The following is a 12,178-nucleotide window of genomic DNA, read 5'->3' on the forward strand; positions in this document are numbered from 1 at the left end:
GATATTTTGTGGATAAATAATCCAAGGATTAAGGGATCAAACTCGAGGTACCCCATAGACTCAGAATAACACCAAATAAGACTTCAAACAAGAATAGTAATAAATATTATAACAGTAGAAATAGTAACAACTAGGGTTACATAAAACTAGCATTATTTGATGCTCGGGAAACAGCCAGGACACCTGAGTTTCTCTTAGCAGAATTATGACAGTCAGTGGACATCCAATTCAGTCCCAAAGCACTTAGCAGCCGACTGGGAATAGATGACCCAAGACTTGACGGAGTAAGTTGGTGGGTGTACGTTTCTGATGTAGCTTCGGATCTCACCCTAGATACTCATGTGTATCTCAGAAAGGCAAGAGGGGTGCGTGAGCTCCGAGATGTAGAACCTTTAGCCGCACAATGATGCCTACTCAGTAGTTAAATCAGTAGCTTGCATATTTATACCTATGCCATCAACTATCTCATTTAGTGAATGCATATAATATAGTACAATTGTTAGTAGTGAGGCACTGAGCTCATAAACTTAGTGTTTAGAATGTATTTTCGTACGCATGTTTTTAGGAGCAGTTCGATGGGAGTTATCATCACCAGAAATTTCAGTGCATCATACCATACCATCAGAGACCATCAGAGTATGTCTTGAGCCATTTTTAGAGGGCATGTATTACTTATGAACCCTTATATATTTCAGTCGTAACTTTGATTTATATTTTGTATTGTATTAATTTTGAATACATTTTGGGAGCTCCCCAGCGTTTTGTAACTCATATTATTTTCACATTTATTGTATTTACAAGGATGGATTTGTTCCAGTGATTATAAACCATTTTCAAAGAAAATTTTGGGTTATTATTTTGGTAGTCCCGTGTAGCATTATAATCCATGGGTCTTCAGGTCTAACTGGATAGGGTGTTACATTTAATGGTATGTAAGTGTCTAGGTTTAGTAGTTTTAGGACCCACGGGTTAGAGTTAGACAGTGTCTGTATATGTACATGCCTCTAGGGAGTCAAGAGTACTATAAATACTAAATGACGATAATGACCCCATTTCTTTCCAATTTCAGATAGACCCTATGACAGACGACCTAACCTATAGCCAAGATGGTAGAGACGAGAGTCATGCCTTATAGCCACCAAATATCAATGAAGGTTTCATCCGGGATACCTATGATTAAAGGACCCCAGTAGATACGGGGGTTGAGGAAGTGTCACTTTTCAGGAACCTCACCTTCGTGCTTAGACAGATAGCTAGGTCTCTCCCTAGTTCTTCAGCTGCACTACCTCCCCCACCAATACCTCCAGCTCAGCTAGTGGTCATTCCCCATGAGCCCTAATATAGTGACTCCGCAGGTATAAGACTACTGAGTTCTACGGTTCTAAGGATGACAACCCTATAGCAACAAACTAGTGGCTCAGAGAGACGTTCTGCACCCTCAGATAGCTACATCTTACCCAGATGGTAACCTGGAGTGCATCACCACCCTGCTCAATGGTGACTCCATAGATTGGTGGAAGATGATCGAGTTTGCTAGGGAGTCAGAGAGGCTGACCTAAGAGCAGTTCTTCTCAGAGTTCAAAAAAAGTATATTGGAAATACTCATATCAATGATTTTATGGAGCAGTTCATGCACCTGACTCAGGGTGATCGCTCAATGATGGAGTATAAGTGAAAGTTACTTAGGCTCAACAAATATGCCTTAGAGATAATTATGATAGAGGAGCACTGTTGTCTCAGGTTCAGAGAGGGCCTTCACTACGACATTCTGACTTACCTTGCAGCTGATCCACCCAGGGTATTCACTCAACTGACTCACCAGGCCAAGACGGTGGAGAGGGTTCTGGATAGGCAAGCCAGGCATACCTGTAAGATTATATGACATAATAGGAGAGCCCCTGAGCCAGCGAGACCATCTCATATTTCAGCTAAGAGAGTCGATGACCAGCTAGAGGTGGTAGTACAGTGTCTGGATAATAGATCCGAAGACAATTGGATTGGAGGCTGGTGCAGAGCCTAGAATAACCTCTAGATAGTATATGGTATAAGCCCGATAGGAGGTTGATATTGTAGATGTGATATAATATATAGTTACAATCTTTTCTGTTCTAGTTACCGCATTGATAGACCCCGATTCCACCCACTCTTACATCTACCCTTACTTAGTCCAAGAAATAGAAACTCAGCAGTATATCTTATGAGAGGTATTCGAGTAACGATCCCCTTAAGTCTAGATGTCCTTGTGGACAAAATTTTCAGACGGTGCCCAGTGAGAATTCAAGATCAGGCATTCCCTATAAATTTGATGGAGTTACCCTTTAGGGAGTTTGACATGATATTAGGGTTGGATTGACTAATCGAGCATGATGTCATTTTAAGGTGCAAAGCCAAGTGACTAAAACTCAGAATAGTTGATGGGACCAAGTTAGTAATTACTAGTGAGAAATCCCAATAGACGATGATAGTTTCGACTTTGAAAGCCCAAAGGATGATCAACTATGGGTGTGAGGCCTTTTTGGCTCACGTGGTTGATACCTGAACCTCTGTCCCTACATTCGAGGATATCCAGGTAATGCAAGATTTTCCCAATGTGTTTCTAGAGGAATTATCGGGTTTGCCACTCGAGCGTGAGGTAGAGTTTGGCATTGAAGTAATGTTGGGTTCGGCTCCGGTGTCTATTGCTCTCTATCGTATGACATCAATAGAACTGAATGAGTTAAAGGCTCATATTCAGGAGTTGCTAGAAAAGGGCTTCATTCAACCGAACATCTCACCATGGGAGCACCGGTCTTGTTTGTTAAGAAGAATGATTGGTTAATGAGGTTGTACATCGACTACAGATAGTTGAATAAGTTAACTATCAAGAACCACTTCCCACTTCCTAGGATAGATGATCTCTTCGACCATCTGAGAGAAGTATGTGTCTTTTCTAAGATTGATCTACGGTTGCTACTATCAGTCAAAAGTTAAGGATACGAATGTGGTAAAGATAACTTTCAGGATGAGGTACGGTTATTATGAGTTCCTAGTAATACTGTTTAGACTCACCAATGCTCCAGCAGCGTTCATGGACCTAATGAACAGAGTCTTCCACCCATACTTAGATTAGTTTATGGTGGTTTTTATTGACGATATTCTGGTGTACTTCTGATCAGAGGATGAGCATGATCAAAATTTCCGTACCATTCTTTAGACCCTTAGAGAGAGACAATTGTATGCCAAATTAGGAAAGTACAAGTTTTGGCTATCATATGTATCATATTTGGCACATATCATGTACGCAGACTGTATCAGAGTTTACCAGCAAAAAATTCAGGCTAGAGTAGAGTGGAAGCCACCTAAAAATGCTTTAGAGGTGCACAGTTTCCTTGGATTAGTCGGGTGCTATCATCGTTTCGTTCAGATTTTCTCGATCATAGCCGCCCTATTGACCAAATTGCTTCATAAAGGAGCCCCCTTCGTATGGAATGAGAAACGATAAGAAAGCTTCGAATAATTGAAGGTCATCTTGACTCAAGCCCTAATGCTGACCCAACCAGAGTCCGATAAGGACTTTGTGGCTTCTAGTGATATATCGTTGAATGGACTTGGGCGTGTTTTGATGCAGGAAGGTAAAATTGTGGCTTATGTGTCGTGTCAGTTTAAGCCTCATGAGCATGATTATCCTATTCATGACCTTTAACTTGTAACAGCGGTGTTCGCTCTAAAGATTTGGCGACACTACCTCTTCGGTGAGAAGTGTCACATCTTCATTGATCATAAAAGTTTCAAGTATCTTCTCACTCAAAATGAGTTAAACTTCAGACAGTGCAGATGGGTCAAGTTGCTTAAGGACTATGATTGTGAGATAGATTACCATCCCGGAAAGGCCAATTTTATAGCGGACACCTTGAGTAGGAAATCGATATCAGAGTTACGAGCTCTTCTAGAACATTTTAGTTTATCCAAAGATGGTGGGTGTTAGCCGAGTTACAAGTTGAACCAGAATTGGTAGGTAAAACCAGGAGACTACATAGTTCAAATGTCTGGTTGAGAACTCAGATTGATCAGGTCCATCAGGGTGAGTTTCCAGGTTTCGAGTTGCACGATGAAGATGTGTTGTACTTTAAGGGTTGTTTGTACGTACCCGTAGACACTCAGTTACATAATAAGATTCTTTTTTAGGCGCATTGCAGTCCACTCCTAGTACACCCAGGCAGTAACAACATGTATTAGGAGCTTCGTCGGTTATTCTGTTGGTTGATATGAAAAAGAAAAATGTCAAAGTTTGTCGTTAGGTGTCTACTGTGTCATCGGGTTAAAGTGGAGTACTAGATTCACTCAGGATTACTTCAGCCCATTCAAAATCCTCAGTAAAAATGATACAGGGTAACCATGGACTTTGTGACCGGGTTACCAATGACAAAAAAGTGACACGATGCAATTTGGGTCATAGTACACTTTCTGACCAAATCAGCTCACTTCCTCCAATTATGATGAACTATACCTTAGAGATGTTAGCTCAGTTGTACATCCGTTAGATAGTGAGGTTGCACGGTGTACCGATTTTCATCATCTCGAACAGAGACCCTCGATGCACCTCTCGCTTTTAGGAAACCTTCCATAAGTCCTTGGGCATCGAACTAAACTTTAGCATAACTTTTCATTTTCAGACAGATGACCAATCAGAGCGAGTTATCCAAATTCTTGAGGCCATGGTCAGGTGTACTATCATCGATCTCGAGGGTAGTTGGGAGGATCACTTTCCATTAGTGGAGTTTGCCTACAACAACAATTTTTAGTAGATCATTCAAATGGCTCCGTATGAGGCCTTGTATGTACGCAAGTGTATGACTCCACTATGTTGGACAGAGCTCAGTGAGGGTAAAATAGTGGGGCCAGACCTGATCAGAGAGATAGAAGAGAAAGCTTGATTGATCTAGAGCCAACTAAAGGAAGTTTTAGACAAACATAGGTCGTACGCGGATTTGAAGCGTAAGGATAACGAATTCGTGGTTGGGGACAAAGTGTTCCTCAAGGTTTACCTATAGAAGAAAGTACTCCGCTTTGGACGTAAATGAAAGTGACTCTTTGCTTTATAAGACCTTATGAGGTACTCGAGAGAGTCGAACCAGTGACCTAAGGTTAGCTTACCACCAGAATTGGAGCACATTCACAGTTCCTTATATCCTCACCTATCCTAGCAACTTGGGAACCATAACGTGGAGAAAGCAACTTGGGAAACTGATGAGGACATGCAACTTCAATATCCTCACCTATTCTACCCAAGTAAATTTCTAGAATAAAATTTTAATTAGGGGAGAGTTGTAACTCATCAAATCCCAGGTTAGGAGTTTTAGGATAAACTGATATAGGCCTTAGATTAATTCTCTAGCTTGTATGAAGACTTGACCCAATTTGAGGTGAATTTGGGCTTGAGTTAAGCCCAATAGAGAGTAAAAAGGGGTGTTTTCAGCTGTAGCTAAAATAAGAACGATCCAGAGTGTAATTAGATCACTTTTCAAAATAAATGATGAATACCATTAAAATTTGGTGATCTTACGTCTGTACAAGTCCCTCTTTTTCTCCACAACTATTATCTTCTACTCTTCTCATCTCTTCAACCTATCTTTCTTTAAGCCAAACTTAAAGGTAGAACCTTTAGAGATTTCAGTTGTTACCAGTTGTAACTCCTCAAATCCCAGGTTAGGAGTTTTAGGATAACCCGAGATAGGTCTTAGATTAATTCTCTAGCTTGTACGAAGCTTTGACCTAATTTGAGGTGAATTTAGGCTTGAGTTAAGCCCAATAGAGAGTAAAAAGGGGTGTTTTCAGTTGTAGCTAAAATAAGAAGGACCCAGAGTGTAATTAGATCACTATTCAAAATAAATGTTGAATACAATTAAAATTTGGTAATCTTACATCTGTACAAGTCCCTCTTTTTCTCCACAACTATTGTCTTCTACTCTTCTCCTCTCTTCAACCTATCTTTCTTTAAGCCAAACTTAAAGGTAGAACCTTTATAGATTTCAGTTGTTACCAAGAGAAGTTAAGGTAAGAATCATCTTTCTTTCACCTTCAGCTCTAATTCAAGCTCCTATTTGTAAGTTTTGATGAAGGAAAAACCAAACGGGTTTAGTGAGGGTTTTAGAAACCCAAATGATTCCAGTCTATTTTGGGGAGATTTAGGTTTCTTAGAGTGTTTTAAATCCTCCTCTAGTCATCCCAACAATGTTAGTAATTCATATGTTGATTTTTGTTTAGTGAGAGAAGTTGGGGAAAACTCTCAAGTAAGGGGAAAAGAGAAGCTTAACTTGGGTTAGGCCTTGAGCATTTCCAGCAGCCTAGACACCCAAGGTAACTCATTTTTAACTCACATATACCATGTGTAACTCATTAGATGAGATTTGGTAGGTTTCATGATCTTGAAACATTTTCATGGTAAATTCATAATTTGGGTATTTCAGCATGTGTTAAGACCTATTTAAATAAAATACTTAAAATTCAGTTGAGGACCTCAATGGGGCATTTGGGGAAAAAAGATAGGATCTTTCATGCCAAAACAATACATTTCGTAGCGACGATATCGATACTATATTGTTCATCATTCAGGCAAAAGTTATGCAACTTTAAAAGGGGTAGTATCAATACTCATTCAAAGAGTATCGATAGTATTGATACTCCCCATAGGGGTATCGATAATGGGGTATTTTTCAAAATATCAAACTAAAATTTGGTATCGATACTCAATCAAGTATGAATACCCTATTACCATAGTATCGATATTCATCGTAGGGTATCGATATTGCCTTAACCCAAAAGCCACATCAGTTATGGGGTATCGATACCAGCAGGTGGGTATCGATACCAAAGGTTAAGTACCGATACTGAAGTGTCAGTATCGATACCCACGAATATTTTTTGGATAAATAATCCAAAGATTAAAGGGTCATACTCGAGTACCCCATATACTCAGAACAACACCAAAAAAATCTTCAAGTGAGAACAATAATAAATATCATAACAATAGAAACAATAATAGCTAGGGTTACATAAAATTAGTCTTGTTTGACTCTCGGGAAACAGTCAGGACACCCGAGTTCCTTTTAGAATAATTATGATAGTTAGTGGATATCCAAGTCAGTGCCAAAGCACTTAACAATCGACTAGGCACAGATGCCCCAAGACTCGACGGAGTAAATTAACGGGTGTACGTTTCTGATGTAGCTTCAGATCTCACCCTAGATACCCATGTGTATCTCAGAAAAGGGGTGTGTGAGCTCCGAGATCCAGAACCCTTAATCGCACCATGATGCCTACTCAGTAGTTAAATCAGTAGCTTGCATATTTGGACTTGTGTTATCAGCTATCTCATTTAGTGAATGCATGTAATATAATACAGTTGTTAGTGAGGCACTAAGCTCGTAAGCTCAGCGTTCGAAATGTGTTTTCGTGCAGAGGTTCGTAGGGACAGTTCGAGGGGAGTTATCATCACCAGACATTCCAGTGTACCATCAGAGTATGTCTTGAGTCATCTTTAGAGGGAATATACTACTTATGGACCTTTATGCATATTTAGTCGTACCTTTGATTTATATTTGGTACTGTATTTATTTTGGATACATTTTGGGAGCTCCCCATCATTTTGTAACTCAGATTATTATCACTTTTATTTTATTTACATGTATGGATTTGTTCCAGTGATTATAAATAGTTTTTAAAGTAAATTTTTAGGTCACTATTTCATAGTCCCGTGTAGCATTGTAATATATGGATCTTCGGGTCTAACAGGATTAGGATGTTACAGTCTTTTTTAAATTAGTTAGAGGTGGTATGCACTGCTCTTGATCTATACAGCTTTGTAGATTTTGTAGTACTTTTGTGGAACATTTAGAACAATCGAAATGCAATTTTTTATGATGGACGAATGTAACCTCCTTGGGTTTTGGTCTCTAATGCGAAGGCATTGCAACATGAATTCCTTCAGGACATGCATGCATTGAAGGGGAACGTGCAACCGAGCATGCAAGCCAGAGCTCATGCTCTAGGTAGTCTTAATGGTGCTCTAGGCTAGCATGATTCAACTATATGGAGCTCTCCGCCGCCAGGGGTGATCAAGGTTAATGTTGATGGTGCTTTTAACTCGACGACACACATGGCAGTTGTGGGCATCATTACGAGAGATTCGAGCGATTCTGTCTTGGGTAGCTTCGCTACTACTTCGGTGGGGTGCATGGATGCTAGTTTAGCGGAGACTCACACGGCAATTGCAGCACTTAATTTGACCAAGTACAATGGATGGCAGCAAGTAGTGATCGAGTGTGATTCTCAACTTGTGGTTAATAAGCTCATTCGTCAAACGGGTGATATTTCCCCGCTTGGAATTCATTTGGTTGAGGCTCAACAATTGTTATCCTTTTGTGAGGGATTTAGTATAAAATTTGTTCCTCGTTCGTGTAATAGGATTGCTCATATTTTAGTCAAATGGGTTATTCGTAATAGTAATAATATATATTTCGACTCGATTTGTCCTGAGGTTATTCTCAATGATGTATTGAACAATATTCAGTCTTGGTAATATATTCCTTGTGGGTACTCTTTTTCCTTTACTAGGAATTAGAAAGGGTTTTTAATAAGGTCCGGATTTTTCACAAAAACAAATCCATCTAAACGCGAGCTATTTTATTTTAAAACAAAATATTGAGAGTTAAAATACTTAAAAAGTATCCAAGCTGACTATTTAAATAAACCTGAGGGGTCCATTTTAATATTTAAATAAACAACTAAAAAACACACTTTTAAAATTTAATCTCATATTTTATAAAATTTATGTATAAATTCTCTATTACTACAAAACTATTTGTATGATGGAAGGGGATACTACTAATTATGTCCATGTTACTAATAATCAATGTTATTAAAATCGGACCGGATCGGCCGGTTCGACCGGTTGAACCGTGAACCGGTGGCCTGTCCGGTCCGATTAACTTCCAAAATCAGATGAGTACAGAACCTGTAAGGAACCGGAAGAACCGGTTGAAAACCGATAAAACCGGGGTGAATCGGCTGAAAACAGGCAAAACCGGTTTGAACCGCCGGTTCACTTTTTTTCTTTAAAAAAAATTAAACCAAACGACGTCGTTTTTTTAACGAGCCGAGTCAAATTCAAGTATATCTGAGCTCGACTCGAACTCGAAAACTTTAAAAGTAAGCTCAACTCGACTCAAAAACTCACGAGCTAAAAATTATCAAGTTCAACTCGAACTCGAAATATAATATTAAAACTTGAAATCGAAAAGGCTCGAACTTAAAAAAAATTTAGAAGTTCGATTGAAGCCTAAAATTTGAGCTCAATTGAAGCGAAAGAATAGTTCACTTTGTGCTCACCAAAAGACTTCATGATTTTGAATGTCAAATTACCTCTATTATTTATAGAAGTAAGTTGGGATGCTCTTCTATGTTTCTTAGTCATGTGGGATTGTTTTGTTCTCATATTTTTACTCTTTAAACTTTTGGGATGCTCTTCTATGTTTCTTAACCATGTGGGATTATTTTTTTTAAAACAATTAAACCAAATGACATCATTTGTTATGATTTTTTAAGCCTCAATTTTATTTTTTTAATTATAGTTATATAATTATATTTATTATTTAATATGTTTTACCTTAAATATTATGTTGTAGTTGATTTAAATCATTATGTTTCACTTGATTTTATGGTTTTTAATTTATATATGTTATGACTTGTGATATTTTTATACCTTTTAATATTGTAAACTTAAAAAAAAAAGTGTTACATATATATTAATATTGCTTTGAATATTATGTAAAATTAAAAAAAAAATATTTTATATAAAATCCGGTTCAACCGCGGATGAACCTGGTTGAACCAGTGAACCAATACTTTAACCGGTTCATTGTCTGGTCCGATTTTAAAAACATTGCTAATAATAATCATTGTTAGTACATTTACAAAGAAAAAAAAAATCTTTTAATAAGCAAGTAAATTTGGATCAGAGCTGTACTACTTATAAGATTTAATTTATTTTATAAAATTGTAAAATCTTTTGGAGTAAAACAGAGCAAAGGTTGAGTGTGCAGGTGGAAAATCAAATACCAATATCAGCAAATAGTGATTCCTTGGTGGGAGCCCAATCTCATAATTTAAGATCCATCAACTTAATGGACCGAAATGAATAACCAAAAACAAATATATATATATATATATTATCCACAATCGTAATTATTTTTAAACCTAAATTTTTATTTGTATTCAGCCACTCGGCTATTCATACGGTTATTTTTTAGTAATTTAATTATTTTTTATTCAAAATCACACTTAACGTTACATTTTAGTTCTATTTTGGTTATTCGTAGTTAAAAAATTAACAATGATGTTGATGTGCCATTATAAAATAATGTCACATCATAATTGAAAAAAACGTCACACCGACATTTCTGTTTATTTTTTAAACGCGAATGATTATAACATAATTAACACATAACATTATTTTTTATTTTAAAAAGAAATTAATTGAATGACCAAAATAAAACCATGATAATAGGTAGTTGACTAAATGCATAATTTACTCTAAATTTTTTTACATATAACTATAATAAGGGTAAAGTACACAAATGGTCATCTGACTATAGGATATTATTTTATTAAGTCCATCAACTATTAAAAATTAAAAAATAGTCCTCTAACTATAGAGAGTTACTTTTTTAGTCCTTTGACTATTAAAAGTTACAAAATAATCGCCTGACTATTCATTATGTTCCAAGCTTTTCCTTTTTCGTTAAAAAATTGACGTCAATATGAGATGCAAATTAACTTATTGACTGAGATATGATAAAATATTATATCATAATCTCATACAACTATTATATTTCAGTCAGCATGCTAACGTCCAACTTAACTGACCGTTAATTTTTTAACAAAAAATGATGAGTTTGGAACATAATGAATAGTCGAGTGACCACTTTGAAACTTTTAATAGTCAAGAGACTAAAAAAAGCAATTCCCCGTAGTCGAGAGACTATTTTATAATTTTTAATAGTCGAGAGACTTAATAAAATAGTATCCTATAGTCAAAGGACCATTTGTGTACTTTACCCCTATAATAATTAGGAACAACCTTAAAGATTGAAATATTATTTAAAAGATATTATTAATTAATTTATTAGCTATACATAAAATTACAAGGCATGCAAATCCTAATGTAAAGTGTAATTTAGTCTCTTTCTCTTTTTGGTAAAATAAAAACCAAAAGAAGAAAAATATCCTAATGACCCAAAACAGGAGGAACAGTTGACTCACAGTTTAAGAAATAAATAAATAATTATTTCTGATTTTCTTTTTTCAAATTTATTTTCTAAGGTCTAAGCCCTAAAGGGAGTCAATCAGCACACCAGTCCCACATTCTTCTCTTTATTTCTTGTACTTTATGAGTATTACAAGTAGAAATGGATTAATATAATAATATTATAATATCAACTACTTATTGATATAAATTTTGATTTAATAATAATTATATATCATATATTTCAATGACCGTGCAAAAATATTTTTTTAAATTGGGTGCATATATATTAACAATATAATTTTTTAAATGAAATTAGTACAAATAAAATTTTAAGGTGAATATCATTCGTAAAATAAGTATTTAATCAAAGAAAACTTTGATTTCAAGGTAAATATAAAAAATAAATATGAATATAAATAACTAATAAAAAAAATTATATTTCAAGAAAGACACGTGACTACTCCACCAAGTTCTGGCTGACTGGCTCTGCCATTGATGTATTTGTACTTTATTTTAAATCAAAACTTATAAGCAAGTAAATAACATTAAAATGTTTGTATAATATTATGTATTTGATAAAAGTTTATAATTTTAATATATATTAAATAAATTCATTGTCCTAGATCAGTCTTCCAAGAAAGGACAGCTTGTTTCTGTACTGCAGCTCCAGCTTTGATTTTTGTCAGGAAAAAGAAACAACAAAAACACAAAACCAAACAAAAAGCAAAAAAACAGAACCAAATGTGTGGGTTTTCAGTCTTTTGGTCATAGACAAAACCTCTGCATTTCGGTTCTTTCGTCGTGTTCATTTGGAGATTTTTTTTCTTACGTGTGTTTTGGCTCATTCTCTCATCTTCTTTATGCAGTTTTTGATGTGTTGATTTGAGTATGCAA

The sequence above is a fragment of the Hibiscus syriacus genome, unplaced genomic scaffold (genome assembly GCF_006381635.1).
Source record: "Hibiscus syriacus cultivar Baekdansim isolate YM2019G1 unplaced genomic scaffold, ASM638163v2 tig00110342_pilon, whole genome shotgun sequence".
NCBI lineage: Eukaryota > Viridiplantae > Streptophyta > Magnoliopsida > Malvales > Malvaceae > Hibiscus > Hibiscus syriacus.